Raw genomic sequence first — 14401 nt, forward strand, 5'->3', positions numbered from 1 at the left:
AACTCTCAACATGTTTTCGCTTGCACTTGACGTCAACCAACTGTAGTATTAGTCCGGCCAATACAGTAATCGGTTCTAGGGCTTAAAATTCTACTATTTTAGTAAATATCAAGAAGTTTATACTATTCAATAATTTTAAAAGTTTAATATTAAAATTTTTTAGTCATTTTGCACAATTAGTGAACATAATTGAAGGTAAGTGAAACTAAGTCATGCAAAGCCATCCAGCCTGTCAACACACCAAACAGAAAAGTTAGTCTCTCTGTCTTTTTCAGTGAGGTAACATCTTGCTTGAGACTCTCTTCAATTAAACGTTTTTCTGTGTTTCCGTAAGCACCATGGTCATTTTAAAAATTTATTTTACATATTGACAATATATAGCTTAGTGCAGTGTTATTTTAAAGAAAATATTCTTTGTTTACAGCAAGTTTAAACTTAAAATATCAAGTGTTAAGATTTTTTGAATCCAGCATTGGGCCTAAGAGATCAAGAAAAGCTTTATTTCAATCCAAACTAAGCAGGAAATTATAAAAAAACATGAAGAAGGCAGTGTTAAAGCAGATCCCTAATTCCAGGAACAGAGAGGTTACTTCTCATCTACTAGGGAAAAACAGATGAAAGGTGATTCAGTTTCTACTGAATTTATTTGTGAAAGAGCCAGGGAGATTTTACTTAACATTTAAGATAGGTCAACCTGGTTCTTTAGGTAACAGAATTTGAAGATTTAGGCTACAAAGGCTGGTATACTGCCAGATTCTGGGGTCACTAAATCTAAGGGATAACTTAACTCTAATTCACTTCTATGGTCGCTGCCACTCAGACCCCCTGATGGCATGCAGCTCATAGGTAGCGCGTATGTGGACTAGGCATTGGGTTAGTTTTCCATTGACCAGATCGATATGGGTAAAGAAGGGTGAAACTATAACATGTCTTGCACGGATTTATTCCTTATCAAACATACCGGAAAAGTCATACATGAATTGGCCTTCCTCAGAAGAACAACGGAAATGGTTACCCAGATGGGCCCCAGACTCTTAGATTGATGGGCGGTCATCCACCTACTTATTGCATAACAATCTGTGACCACCGCATTCTGTCGCCTCTTCTTACAATATCCCTTTAACACATCAGACTGCTCCACCTGTGTGGAATATAGCACCGCCGGTTATCATACATGAAGTAGCACCATTCAACACACCTGTTATACCCTATACCCGTGCGTTATGCCCTCTTGTGACTTTGGGTATGATCAACGGGCACCTCGTCGCGACACCGCCCTCGTAAAGACGCAGGGCTTTCACCTAGAGACATACCAGCACTATTTCACGCCGGTATTATAGGTCGCCCAAGTGACGACCGCAGTTTCTCACGTCTCCTTAGTTGTGACTATTCATTTGGAGTGGTGCGCTGGAAATCAGCAGGCCCGCGTGGACTGGTATATGAGCCGTCCCCACCTGTTGTGACGCCAAAGGACAATGGCGGCTTCAGCGCGCTGGGTACCTCACCATGGCACCTGAGGTGACGGTAGAACGCAGGAGGACTGAGAAATAATGCCTGACGGGCGGCAATCCCACCCCTTAACACCTTCCTATCACACTTATATATCCGCAAAGCTTAAACTGTAGTGTAACTTATATTTATCAACTCACTATAGGGCGGATATAGCCCGCTAGGACACTGACCTGAGTGACGGGGTAGAACGAGGAGGACTTGAGGGCAGTGCCTGCCTCGGTCACATAGGCCTACAGTTTCCAACTTCAATTTACACTTTTGTTTCTTATGGTTCTCACCTGAACACTTTTCGGTATATTGTCACTCATGTCTTATAAACACATATTTTAATCCTAAATTACACACCAAGGTAAGGTCTTGGTTTGTTGCCTTTGGGTAAATGCCTGGGATTATAATATCAACGCGGCATCTGAGGCGTGGTACATGACGCCGCTTTGAAACAAAGGCTGAATGTTCATGGCGGGTGTATCAACTTCACTTAAAACTGTAATGAGGATCCTCCTCTCTCACACATTGCACTATTTGAACATATACAAGATTCTCTGATCACTGTACCTGTCGGGGTATATGTCACGGAGGCTACGAGGTGTATTAAATTCATACCGACAAGATACATCTATATTCCTTTCAAGTATAGTTTCTGGATCACTGTCAACACTTCGTACATAGTTCTGATACATTTATCCTTTTTCTGCATCTATTGTTCTCATGTATTTTCATATGATATCTGTTGGAGTTATGTTCGCTACACGCCACAGACGAAATAGTATGACCTTCAAACCCCTGATCCACATTTAGTCTTACAGTACACAGTCCGCTCAATCTGGACTTTTTTAACATCTTCCTACATACCCCGAGTGATCCTTAATGCTATGAATACATACACTTTAATGATGGATATAACTGTACCTGGGTACACATAAACATACGGCTCCAAAACCCGGAGTATGAGCGTTCCCTTTACTTCACTGCTTCCGCTTTCTGAGGTTCTACAAGCGCTGTGCATTTGTTATGCAGCTAATACTGGTAAATTTAAATGGGATTTTTAGGGATGACAATGATGTGCTTATACAATTTGGTTCACAAATTTAAGAAAAGAAGTGACATATTTAGTGTAGCGCATGGAGGCCAAGTTTGTGCTGATAGCGAAGTGCAGCAAAAGCTTTAGTGAAGTTTAAAGAACTGATGGATGAAGAAAATTATCTCCATAAGCAAGTGTTCCATGTGGACTTAAACTGGGCTGTTTTGGAAAAAAGTGAGTCTGCAAAAGAACATTCATCACCAGAGATGAAGGCTTCTTGTACCCGGGCATAAACCCATGAAAGACCGTTTCACTCTATTGCTTGGTGCCAATGCTTCAGGGATTTCCCACTGAAGCCTTAGCGGTATGCTTGTCACCACCTATAAACCTCATATGGGTGCCGGAGCCTAATATTGTCCAACCAGCATGGGTGACAAGACAGCTCTTAATGAATGGGCCATGAGGCTGCCTCTCTGTGAAGAGCTACTCCAATAACCACCAAAAAACTCCCAAAAGGCTCTTTCTCCTCCTCACCCCGCACCTCCCACGGAACCCAAGTGCACTTTCCTGCACTTTCACTGCAGGCCAGCCAAAAAGCGGTCCAGTGGTTGGATGAGGCACGCATGCGATGGACCTGGACGGAATATCTCCTCACAGGTTCTGAGGGAGAGTGTGCTGGGGCCCCGCCCCTGTGCTGCCTCACTTCGCCTGCTCAAAAACCAAACTTTCTTCTTGTGCAAGCATGCCTTGTTCAGCCTATCCCAAGAAGGATGACCATTCTAATCCCTCTAACTATTCCCCATTGCCCTAACTTATCCCTCTCTAAGGTTTTCGGAAACTATCATGAACTCCCATTTTCTCCTGCCACCTTGAACGCTTCTTTGTCGGATCACCACAGCTTCTGGCTTGTATGGTGATTCATCATGATCTGTTTCCCATTGCACCCATATTTGGTCATCCTCTTAGGGATTATGGGGAAACTTTGTCGCGGTTTCATTATCTCCCAAAGCATTTGACAGGGTATGTCAAGCAAGTCTTATCTAAACTTCCCTCTTTGGTTTCTTCCCCACATTGCTTTCTATCTCTTAGCTTCCTATAAACCGATCCATGGTGCAGTTGCTGTCGAAAGGATCGCATTTCTCGCCTTTTTCTACCAGTAGTGGCTGCCCTACAGGGTTCTCCTTATTCTTTTCACCAACTTTCCTTCTTTTATCAATGATTTACTACACTACAACTAATTTATCCATTCTACGCTTGATATTCTACCTTCACTCTTTCCTCATATTTTCTCCCTTCCTCCTACTCAAATTAGATCTGTTTCGAGAACTGATATCATTATTTCTACCAACGGATCTGTGCAGCATCTCTGAATGGGGAAAATAAACTGTGGCTTTGGCCCACAGTAATAAAACTCACATTTCCCAATTCACTTTTGTAAATGCTAGACACCTGCCCACGCATTTCAGAACGCAACCATCCTCCCAAAGTCTGAAATAGTGTTAGGCCTTACCATTTCCTCCAATATGTCCTGAAATCACATCCTAGTATAATCCAAGCTGCCTCCCTAAAGTTGGGAATGTTGTATAGATGCCGAAGTTATTTACCTGAGCAGTTGCTCCAAGTATAAGGGACTATCTGGCCCCAACTTGAGTACCGCTCTGTCTATCTGGGGTATTCTTCTTCTGTCCAACTATTAGATAGGTGGAATCAAAGGCATTTTTGTCTTATGAATCTCCTCCTTTTAGCTTCCACAAATCTCTTCTCTTTCTTGCCGAAATGTTAAGCTTCACTCTCTCTTTTACAGGTACTTTAACGGGCAATGTTCGTGGATTTGGCATCCCAGGTACCGGCATGTCGTGGGTTCGTAACACACGCTCTTGCCTCATGGGTGTGCCCACCGCTTCTCTGTGGATGCTCTAAATGAGAATAACCTATAGTACCTCCTTCTTCCTCGCGACAGCCAAACTGTGGAATGCTCTAATTTCTCTGTGTTTCCATGCTCTTACAATCTAAGCCTTTACTTAAAAAGCTGTTTTCCGCATCTTCGGTGGGTATAGATTAATACAGTATAACCTTTTTTTCTATACGCAAATTTCTTCCTCGCTCTTGCCCCCAGGCTCCCGCTGTGGGTCGTTGACCTGTGCCCGTGGCTAAATTCCCTCAGAAAATGGATAATGCCCTGGGCATGACCCGAATTTAAGTAGAACTTTGGAGTATCAATTTGATTTTGTGAAAGTGTTGTTTTTAAGCCCCAACACTACATCAGTCATACAGCTAATGGACCAGAATGATCAGCAAGTTCAAGGTTAAAAGCATGAAGAAAATGTTTAGGAGGTGTGCCATCAGGCAACTCCGCTGATCCTCGAACTACCACTGAAACAGTTCTGAAAACACAATTCAACATCCTGAGGCTGTAAAATTGATTGTCATCATGGCAAGAATTTCACTCAGACTTCAATTCTTCATGGAAAGCACTGTGGCCATCAGTAGTCCATGCGATTTGAGGGATTTGAGGAAGAAGCGAGTTGGACAAGGAGACAAAATTCACGGCCGTCATTGGGCCTTGAAGTGGAGGAGGATGATGTTGAAGAGCTGTATGCCTCATGAGAGGAACTTACCTTGAAGACTTGCAGCAACTGGGATGAGGTATTAGAGGCTGACAATGGTGAGGAGGAAAAGGAAAAGTGATGACCATATGTCAACTTCCAGAGTTGAAAGATGCTATTTACTACTGGGAGAGCTCAGGGAAATTTGGCCTCCAGCACCTGCATGGAAAATCTGAACTAACTTTGTGCTTGCGTTGAGACACAATGGTTCCTTTCTTTTAAACATGCTAATGCATATATATATATTTTCCCAGACCACAATTAATAATTTTCAGGAAAAGGCAGAGGAACAAGATGCTAGCCCTCAGCCTTCCACTTCAAGAAGGCAGAGAGGTGATGTTCATGGTGGAGAATCTGTCAGTCCAGAGGTTCCTGATTTCCATGGAAGCGCACTTACCTTCCAAGAAGCAGTAAAATGCTTTTCTCCTCCACCTCCACTTCCTTCTTCTTTCCTTCTCCTCCACCACCTCCCACTTCTGCTAAATTCACATCAGCATCATCATCCAGGAGCCACATACACACCCCCAAAGTAAGTGTACTTTTTCTACCTTTTGCTGAATTTAGGCAATTTCGTGAGCTGGAACCACTACCCAAAAACCCATTGAAACAATGGTTTCTGTTAACGAGTTTTTCGGTTAACAAGCAACCTTCTGGAACGGATTGTGCTCATTAACCGAGGGACCACTGTACACATTTTTTCCTTGCTAGTTTTTTATCAAAATCTTTGAAAGTTTTTTTTTATGGTGGATTATTACTGTACTACACATATACTAAGGAAGAGAAATAGATCAGTTTAGTTTTGACAAAACCGAAATTTTGGCAACAATATTTCCACTCATCACTCAGATGAGATAGGTAGGCCTCGCAGATGCACGACAATTACAAATACGTATCAAATAAGCACAATATATTCATTATAATTCATCATACCTACATGCATAACTCTACTGCACTGCATTTCACTATCACTTATTATTTTCCAAGCTAGGCCTATACTGTATTTTACGTCATGTTTTTGTGTGGTATATGCAACTATTTTGAGTAGCCATTTCAATCGTCTCATAAATTAAAAAATATTTCACTGCTGTATATCATTATAAATATTTCAATACACATCACTATCACTTCATCAAAATAAATATTGAGGTTGGAAGAGATAAATATCTTGATATAGTGGCACAAACGCCACAGTGGACATTTTTAAAGCGTGCTTCCTTTGAAAACCGAGAAGGCGAAGACATTGGCATTTGTTATCTATTATCGCATGGTCCAACTCACATAGACGGCTGCCATCTAGCCTTAAAACTTGGTTCCAGTAAGAGAGTATATGACAAAAGTGCATTAAAATTTGGAAGTATCGGACCTAGAAACTTTTAGGAGAAAATTTTAAAAAATGCCATACTGGTGTGTCTGATCGTGAGGCAGAAATTTAATTTCCTGTACATTGAATCAAAACGTCAGTTTTGAGTGTATGATCCCGAGTGTTAATTACCTTTCCGGTTAAGTAGCCCAGTGGCCTATGTGGGAACCTCCCCCCTTCTATTGTACTTCTCAGTTTAACCTTTCTTCCTTTGAGCCATTATGGCCCAAAACGCTGTCAGAAGTATCATATTTTACCTTTACTGTACTCGGGTGATAATGTTTTGTTTTATTCTGTATTAAATGCCCTATTACGCTTACTGTTGTAATGTCCCTTTTTATTTCTAAGTGAATACAGTGGTCCCTCGATTAACGAACACAATTAGTTCCACAGATTCGTGGGTTTGATATGGATTGATGGATAATTACTTCCTTCTCACAGAAAAGTATACATACAAAGAAGGTAGGGTCGGGATATACCGCGTAGAGAGTGGTTCAACAATGTTCGCTGTATACTAAATCACATATATAATTACATGTAAATCAATGAGGTACTAGTGGGTTAGGTTCTGGAGGCAAAAAGTGACTAACTTGATTTAACAAGTCTATTTTTCTACTAACTAAAGGCACCAATGAACACTAGACTCAGGAACAACAGACTCCTGCAGCAGATGCCAGCACTCTACCACCCTCACTTTGACAATCCCACACCTACATAAACACCAAAAATATTAGTTGGCTTACAATCTTTCCATTATTCAAATGATCACTTTTCTACCACTAGCAGTTCCATTTACATAGAGGTCGTATCTGCAGCAGTTGGCTGCTTTCATCACTCACCTGCAGAAAGCACTGAGCGGGCGAGCCGTGGAATGCGGAGGAGCAGCCATGGCGCCTCTGGTGAGCAAATAATGCATTTGTTTGCTATGGCAGTACATTTGAAATATTTCACCATTTCCACAAAATAAGCCATTTTTTTCTAAAACCAGTTTTTGTGATATAGCTCAAATGCGACGTCAGCAATGCTACCTAGGTATGTTAATTCCTTTAGCCACCCGGCCAGGCCAAACATACAGGCAATTAAAACATCTAATAATTACTTAATAAGTAATATTAGGAGGACATACCGCTACCTAACATTTAATTGCAATTCTCAAACCTCGTTTCGGAACAACAATATGATCAAGAACTTTCATCTCTGCCTCAGAGAGAGCAGTACTAGAATTCGACTCTCTCGAGGTGGAGATGGTAGTATGGACGCCGTGATTTCAGCCATATCACAAAAACTGGTTTTAAGAAAAAAACGGCTTTTGTTCGCTGAATGCGACGTCAGCAAGAGTACCCCAGCAGGAGTGTGTGGGAGAGGGAGGTGACATTGCATACAAGGCCCGCTGACTGAGGTCCCCATTTATATTTATAAACCGCTTTGAATATTTCCAAATTTAGAAGATTTCACCGAAGGTAAATGTTAATTTACTCAAAAAGGATACCACTTCATTCTAATGAGGAAGAAGGCTCCTGGTAGTAGTGAGATTGGACTAGATGGGGAGGGAACCAGCACCACATTTGGAGTGCATCTCTCAGAGATAGATAAAGATAGCTGTTCTGAAAGTTTTGAAGATCTCCAAAAGTCCATTTCCTTGATCTAATTGACTCATATGTATAGAATGGCCACAGACCCCTGCATATTTGAGTGTCATGTGCCAAAATTTCTTGCCAGGTGTGCTTGATTCAATAATTGAGATAAGATTTTGTCAATTGATTAGGTATATACTACCATCCCTTGATGAAAAACATATAGCCTTCATAGGAATCTGGTTAACTATTCCTGAAGATTTGTAGCTGACCCAATATGTGAGGAACCCTACTTTCATCCATTAATGCTTTATCCTTAATAATAGGTTGAGCTTGGAAATCTTCCTCATTTTTCTTAGATCTCCAGAGGAAAAAGGATAACCTCACAGAAAATACCACAATAATGATGGATTATTGAAATTAAATCAGTTCACTGATTCTCATACCTCAAGGTTATTGCTAGAAGGAAAGCTGCCTTCTGGAGTACTTATCCCTGTTCTACTTATATTGTAAATAAAATCTTACAAGAAGATTATAACTTTTTCCAGAATCAGCGATTCTTTGGGTCGGAGGAGGCCCTTGCACGAAAAGGACGATTCAGCATGCATGTCCTGGTTCAAGGTAATATTAAAACCTCAAGCCAGAGGGTCAACCCAACATTGACATCTGCATTATGCAATTGTTTCCATCCTTGAAGGCTCTAAACCTGGAAACGAAATTTTAAAAATTTATACAACTGTTTCCTATAATGAATCCTGTGAGCTGTTGCACTGATAAATTGTTATAAAAGATTCCAAAGCTGAATGGTTGGGGGTCTATGACTCAATACTTTGATTAGCTATATTGGGAAATCACCCAAAACCTATTTAAAACTTTTTTGGCAAACTCCAAGGTGAAGTGCATGGATATCTCTGAACTGAGAATGAAGTACCTGGTCTAAAACATCCGCTGGGCAATTGTAGAGGTTTTCTGTGCACCAGTCCAGTGCAGAGATTCAGGCACACCAAGCGTTTGTAGGATCCAATATGGTGTGCAATTAAGAGACTCGGCTCGAAGGATCTGAGTTTGCTGTAAACCACTAGGCAATATTTTCACATGTGAATAGATAGATTGAATTCCAAAGGTTCCACCAAGAGGAGGGCATTTCCTAAAAGATTTGATCTTTCCAGAGATAAATTGGCATCCTTTGTAATTTGTTAGAGGCAAACAGATTTTATTTCAGGAGTTCCAAACTTCACCAGACTCTTGAACTCCATTACTTTTTAGGACCATTCTTGTTTCTGTCGAGCAATTACCGGAGACGGGACAGCGATTCGCCCAATTGTTTGCACCCCGGTATACATGTGGCGCAAGTTGCTTGAGGTAAAGTGTTTCGTGCTGCACAAATACTGAAAATTTTCTATACGTACGCTGCACTCGTTGACCCTTTGATGATTGAGTGCGTGACTGCTGTTTTTTGAAAGTTATCCATAAAAACAGGATTGTCATTGCAGAAGGCCAAGACCTTATTGACCCTTGATGACAGACAAAGACTGCCGCTACGTCCAAGGCAAAAGTCGGTGTGATCGGCTATATTTTGTAATTTGTTTGCCTAATAAAAAGAATAGAACCACTGCTAATTTTTATATTTATGTGTGTTTGTCCCAGCGAAGTTGCTCCACTTTCCTTGATTGAATTCCCTTTGGTTAGAATGTAGTAACCTGATCCTGTCAAAGTTCATCCGCATAAAATGACTCAAACTATTTGAGTTGGAACTCAGGAGAGGGACCAATAGACGTTGTCCTAAGTTTTGTCCAACTTAAAAGATGATTCTTTATCTGAATAGGTATGGAAGAAGCGAACTTTTCTGCAAAGCAACTTCGAGCCCAGATGAGATGGAAGTTGCTTTTTCCTTAACTTCTTCCCAATGGAACTATTGTGGCAAAACTACCTGGCATCCAGAACTTTTCCCCAATCGCGCTTGAAACCTTTGTAAGCATACGAAAAAGGCTTCTTCGTTTCATCAAATCTATTACTTTTGTTCTTGGTAAACTGACTGATCAAGCTGATTTGTATCCTAGTGGAGGCCAACCAATCCAACTTCTTTGATAAGGTATATTGTTTGGATTTACCTGGTTTATCTTAAACCGTTTTGAAATAGATGAAAATGTTGGGTCACCTTGACAATCTTCAAAAGAGTTTCATTATCAGCCAGACCTTAGATAAGCAAAGCGGTTCTTGCAAGGATATTTCTGGGAATATTTGCCAGTTGTAGAAAAGACTTTTGGCAATTGTCAGACCAAACGGCATTACTGCTTCCATTGATAACTTAATTCCCGGCATTTCAACACCGCAAAATTTTCTGTACCTGGGAGCAACAGGAACGCGATAATAGGCACTATATCCAACTTTGAGATCCACATTTGGGGCGGAATTAGACCAGATGTATGGTTCTTTGAAACTTTGGGAATAAACTGCTTAGGATTGAAAGATCCAAAACCGCCACCTTAATTTGACGCCAGTTTTCTTAAATTGGGAATAGCTTAAATGCATGTACCATTTCTTCTGACTGTACGGCTCTGACACCTCTTGTTAGCAGTTGACTTACAAATTTTGTAAGTAATGTTGGTTTTACCTTCTTTGGGATGCTAGAGGCTTTTTCTAAACGTCTCGTGAGACCCTTTTGACGTTCTGCCTGTTGGAAGTCCATCTGTTCTCCCAACCCCCTGCATACCCCAATAGTTCTGGCCTGCAGCTGCCGGGAGGTACTTGTTCTCCTGCCGCCACCGGTTTACTTTATTTGCTTCCTCAAAATTTCCCCTTATTTATAACCCAATGGCCCTCCAGCCCCCAAAACCTCCTTAGGTTTCCGAAAGGTCTTTGAGTAATTCCTGGGGACATTAATATTAATAGTACTTCCTGTAAAGATGACTTATTATTAATCAATGATTGTCGTTCTCAAACAAAGCAGGAGAAAGAGGAGAAGAACATATCAACAAATAAGTGCTACCACTCTGGAAGCATTATTTGTTGCTTGTTTCCTTTAGTTGACTTTTCAGTCTCAGGGGCCTTTCAACAAATGGACTAAAATGAGTTTAAAATAGGAACAGGACTCGTAGAGCAAAAAACGTTGTCCTCACTTCTGAATTTTTCTTCAGTCTGTGCCACAAACTTAGTTAATAATGATACATCGCAATGTAGATCAAACATCTGCTGCCAATTTATTATTTTGTACCGCCATAGGGCAACTAGTTTCAATTTTTTTCATAACTGTATCAACATATTTTGGTTTGCCAAATATTGCAGTGATCATATGTATGAACTCTTTTCGTCATTAAATGTCTCAAAAACTAAATTTGTATGGCCCGTCAAATGAATGAAATGCTAAATCTTTCAAATAAATTACCTCCCCAGACTTCGTCTATTTCAGAGACGGCCTGCAAATATCAGCAAAAGAAAGTGTAGTGCATCACCTCCAAAAACAACAAAGAATTACACCCAAAGTTGCACAAGTCCTTCCTCTCTTTGTAGCTAAGGAGATATCAGGAAGCGTAGAGACATTTCTGGGTATAGCATCTTGAACACAATCTACAGATTCAGATGGATTAGTGAACAGTTAAAACTTAGCTCTTACCAATGTTGGTCTATGGCCTCGCGCCAGAACTAACCTTACAATTAATATTATTCAGCAGCCACGTCAGTCGACAGCAGCCTGTTTCCACTTGCGGCACCAACACTTTGCCCCAGGTGAAGTGGTTGCCAAGATGTGATAGATGAAGTCAGTCTCAGTACTGGCACTTTCCCTGCTCAAGAGACTTGGATACTATGATTAGAACCAGGCTCATCGCGGTTAATCCTGGAATCAAATTGGAAATCAGAATGGAGTAGATAGAGGTTTCTTTGCAGATCTCCCACGCCTCACTGTCTGAGGGTCCATGAATTGGTTTTTCTTAGTGAGCAGTCTTGTCTAAGTAGTGATTAAGTCTTTACCTAACACCAATAATCCTAAACTCTTCTGCTAACTTGGATCTTTTCCCATTGTTGCACATCCAAAAATTCATCAGGCTTTATTCCACCTTATTTTTAATCAGGAAATCAGAACAATTCTTTATCACCTGTAGCCATTTAAATGAAAATTTGATCATAACAAACTGCACAATCCATTGGAGCAAAATAGGGTTATTGAGGCACAGCTGCCATGAATTATGCAAATGCCATGAGGATCAGGGTTGCTAACCTGGATTTTCAAATGTCGCTAGGCTAAAATTTCCAAAGTAGCTAAATAAGTCGCTAAATCTTCCATGAAAAGTCGCAGCTATTATTCCCCCTTCAGTAATTTGATGCAAATAATATTTTCAATGCCGTAATTATAATGACGGAAAGTATAAATAAAAATGCACAAAAAATAAAAGATATTTTTTAAAGTTTAATGTAAAGTAATACCTTACCTATTGCTATTCTAATGTACTGCATCCCCAAACTTTCGTAGTCGTCGGGCAGTATGAACAACTGTAGAGCTGAAGCATGTGAAGTGCTTGTCTGTGCTCCCTGCAAACTTGCATGCCTCCACAGTCCCTATATTCTTCTTAAAAATATCACTAGGAAGTTCATATAACTTGCACAAATATGTTCTGTCTTTAAACCCATACTTTATTGTAAGGAACACTTTTAATGTCGATATTTCATTTGTTGCTAATTTTTGATTTCACAAAGTTCATATTAATAAATGTGCGCCTACATCTGCTTGAATGCTGAAGAGATATGCATGAGTGCAATTTCAGCCAGATCATGGTATGGCTTTTACCTGTCGATTCGCAATTTGCTACTTCAACGCCAATTTTAGGGTGTTAGATGCACGGACGAGCTTCGACATCAAGGTTTGACTATAAAATAGACGTCCTTCCTTCTACCACGGTCATTTTACTTTATTTCTTTACTTATCCTTCACAACATCTGGCTGAAACAGTCATGGGCCATCGGTCAATGACTTCTTCTCATATTTCACCAAAGTCGGTTCAAGCACGCTCGGCTACCGGTCACTTGCTCACGCGACTGTTGGCAAATACTGGGCATGCACCGCTCCCGAATGTACCTGAACCCGCCCAGTGTTGGTCAAGTCTTCTTGAAAAGAGTCACACCGTGCCGCCACTTCGGTGATTGCCCAAGAGTTTACAACCCTCACTCCGGTGCTTCTGCCCTCACGGTTTTCCCGATCATGTGCTTCTTCATACACTGTTGTGACCTGTAAAGGAAGGCCCGGCCAGCTCCAAGTAAGGACACTCAATCATAGTGCCCCTGAGATGCCATGAGTAAACCTCAACTAGTCCCCGCCTGCAGTATGAGCCAGTGTCAGCTTCCCACCCTCAAGAGAGGTAGCTGAGATCATGCAGGTGCACCGCTTGGTGGCCCTCCTTGAACATTTTTCAACCAACTGACAGTCCCTAGCATGGCCCAAAATTCAGATGGGTGACAGTACTCCAGATGGGGAAGCTACTAGATTCTGAGATTTAGGACGGACCGTTGGTGATATCTGAACTAATCTTCTTATAAGACCCAATAATTTATTTGCCTGATTTACCTTCTTCTCAAATGGCCCTGAGAACTTCAGCTCATTGTCAACATACACACCTAGGTCCTTCTCGCACAGTCTCACCAGTACATTTTCTCATCCCGCTGGGACATATGGCACGCCTCCTTACCGCTGGTACGCCCAGGTGCATCCCCCTCTTACACTGGGTGACATTGAATCTCAGCAGCCATTCCTTCGACCATTCCTGAGCCCACAGAGGTCCTTCTGCAGCCTTTCGCCAGTCCGCTATCTTAATTTCCCGAAATAATTTAAGGCCATCGCAAAACATTTTAGAAGGAGGAGTGTATGCAACGTCAGGCATATCATTTATGAAACAAACAAACAAACAGCGGCCTAATACTACACTACCCCAAGGCGTACCCCACTTGTTACAGGTACAGATGACGATTGCGCTATTAATCACCGCCATATTGCTTGCGTCATGTAGAAAGTCTTCTATCCACGCTTGTGGACATTTCCCCAATTCCTCGCGTAGACCTTCCAGTTTTATCAGCCTTTCGTAAGTACACGTCTAAAGCCTTGGCAAAAATTCCAGGTAAATATTGCCTCTATATACTAATCTCCGCTTCTAGAATATGTGTCCAAATATCCAATACCTTGAGCAATGTCAAGCAAGAGCTACCGCACAAAACCCGTGCTAGCAATCTTTTAAGGTTGTTTCAGAGTAGATGTTCCATCGCTGCATCTCTGATAATACTCTCGGCACTTTTTACATATTAAAGCTGGTCAGGCTCAACGGGTTCATAGTTGTTCGGTGGG

The 14401-nt window shown here is 41.2% G+C and overlaps 1 protein-coding gene across 1 annotated transcript in view; it reads left to right on the plus strand.

Annotated features, from left to right (window-relative positions):
• The window catches only part of LOC121863315, a gene marked incomplete in the record, with an annotated part of 233601 nt that overhangs the window by 188751 nt on the left and 30449 nt on the right, over positions 1-14401 (plus strand).

The sequence above is a fragment of the Homarus americanus genome, unplaced genomic scaffold (assembly GCF_018991925.1).
Source record: "Homarus americanus isolate GMGI-L3 unplaced genomic scaffold, GMGI_Hamer_2.0 scaffold46197, whole genome shotgun sequence".
NCBI lineage: Eukaryota > Metazoa > Arthropoda > Malacostraca > Decapoda > Nephropidae > Homarus > Homarus americanus.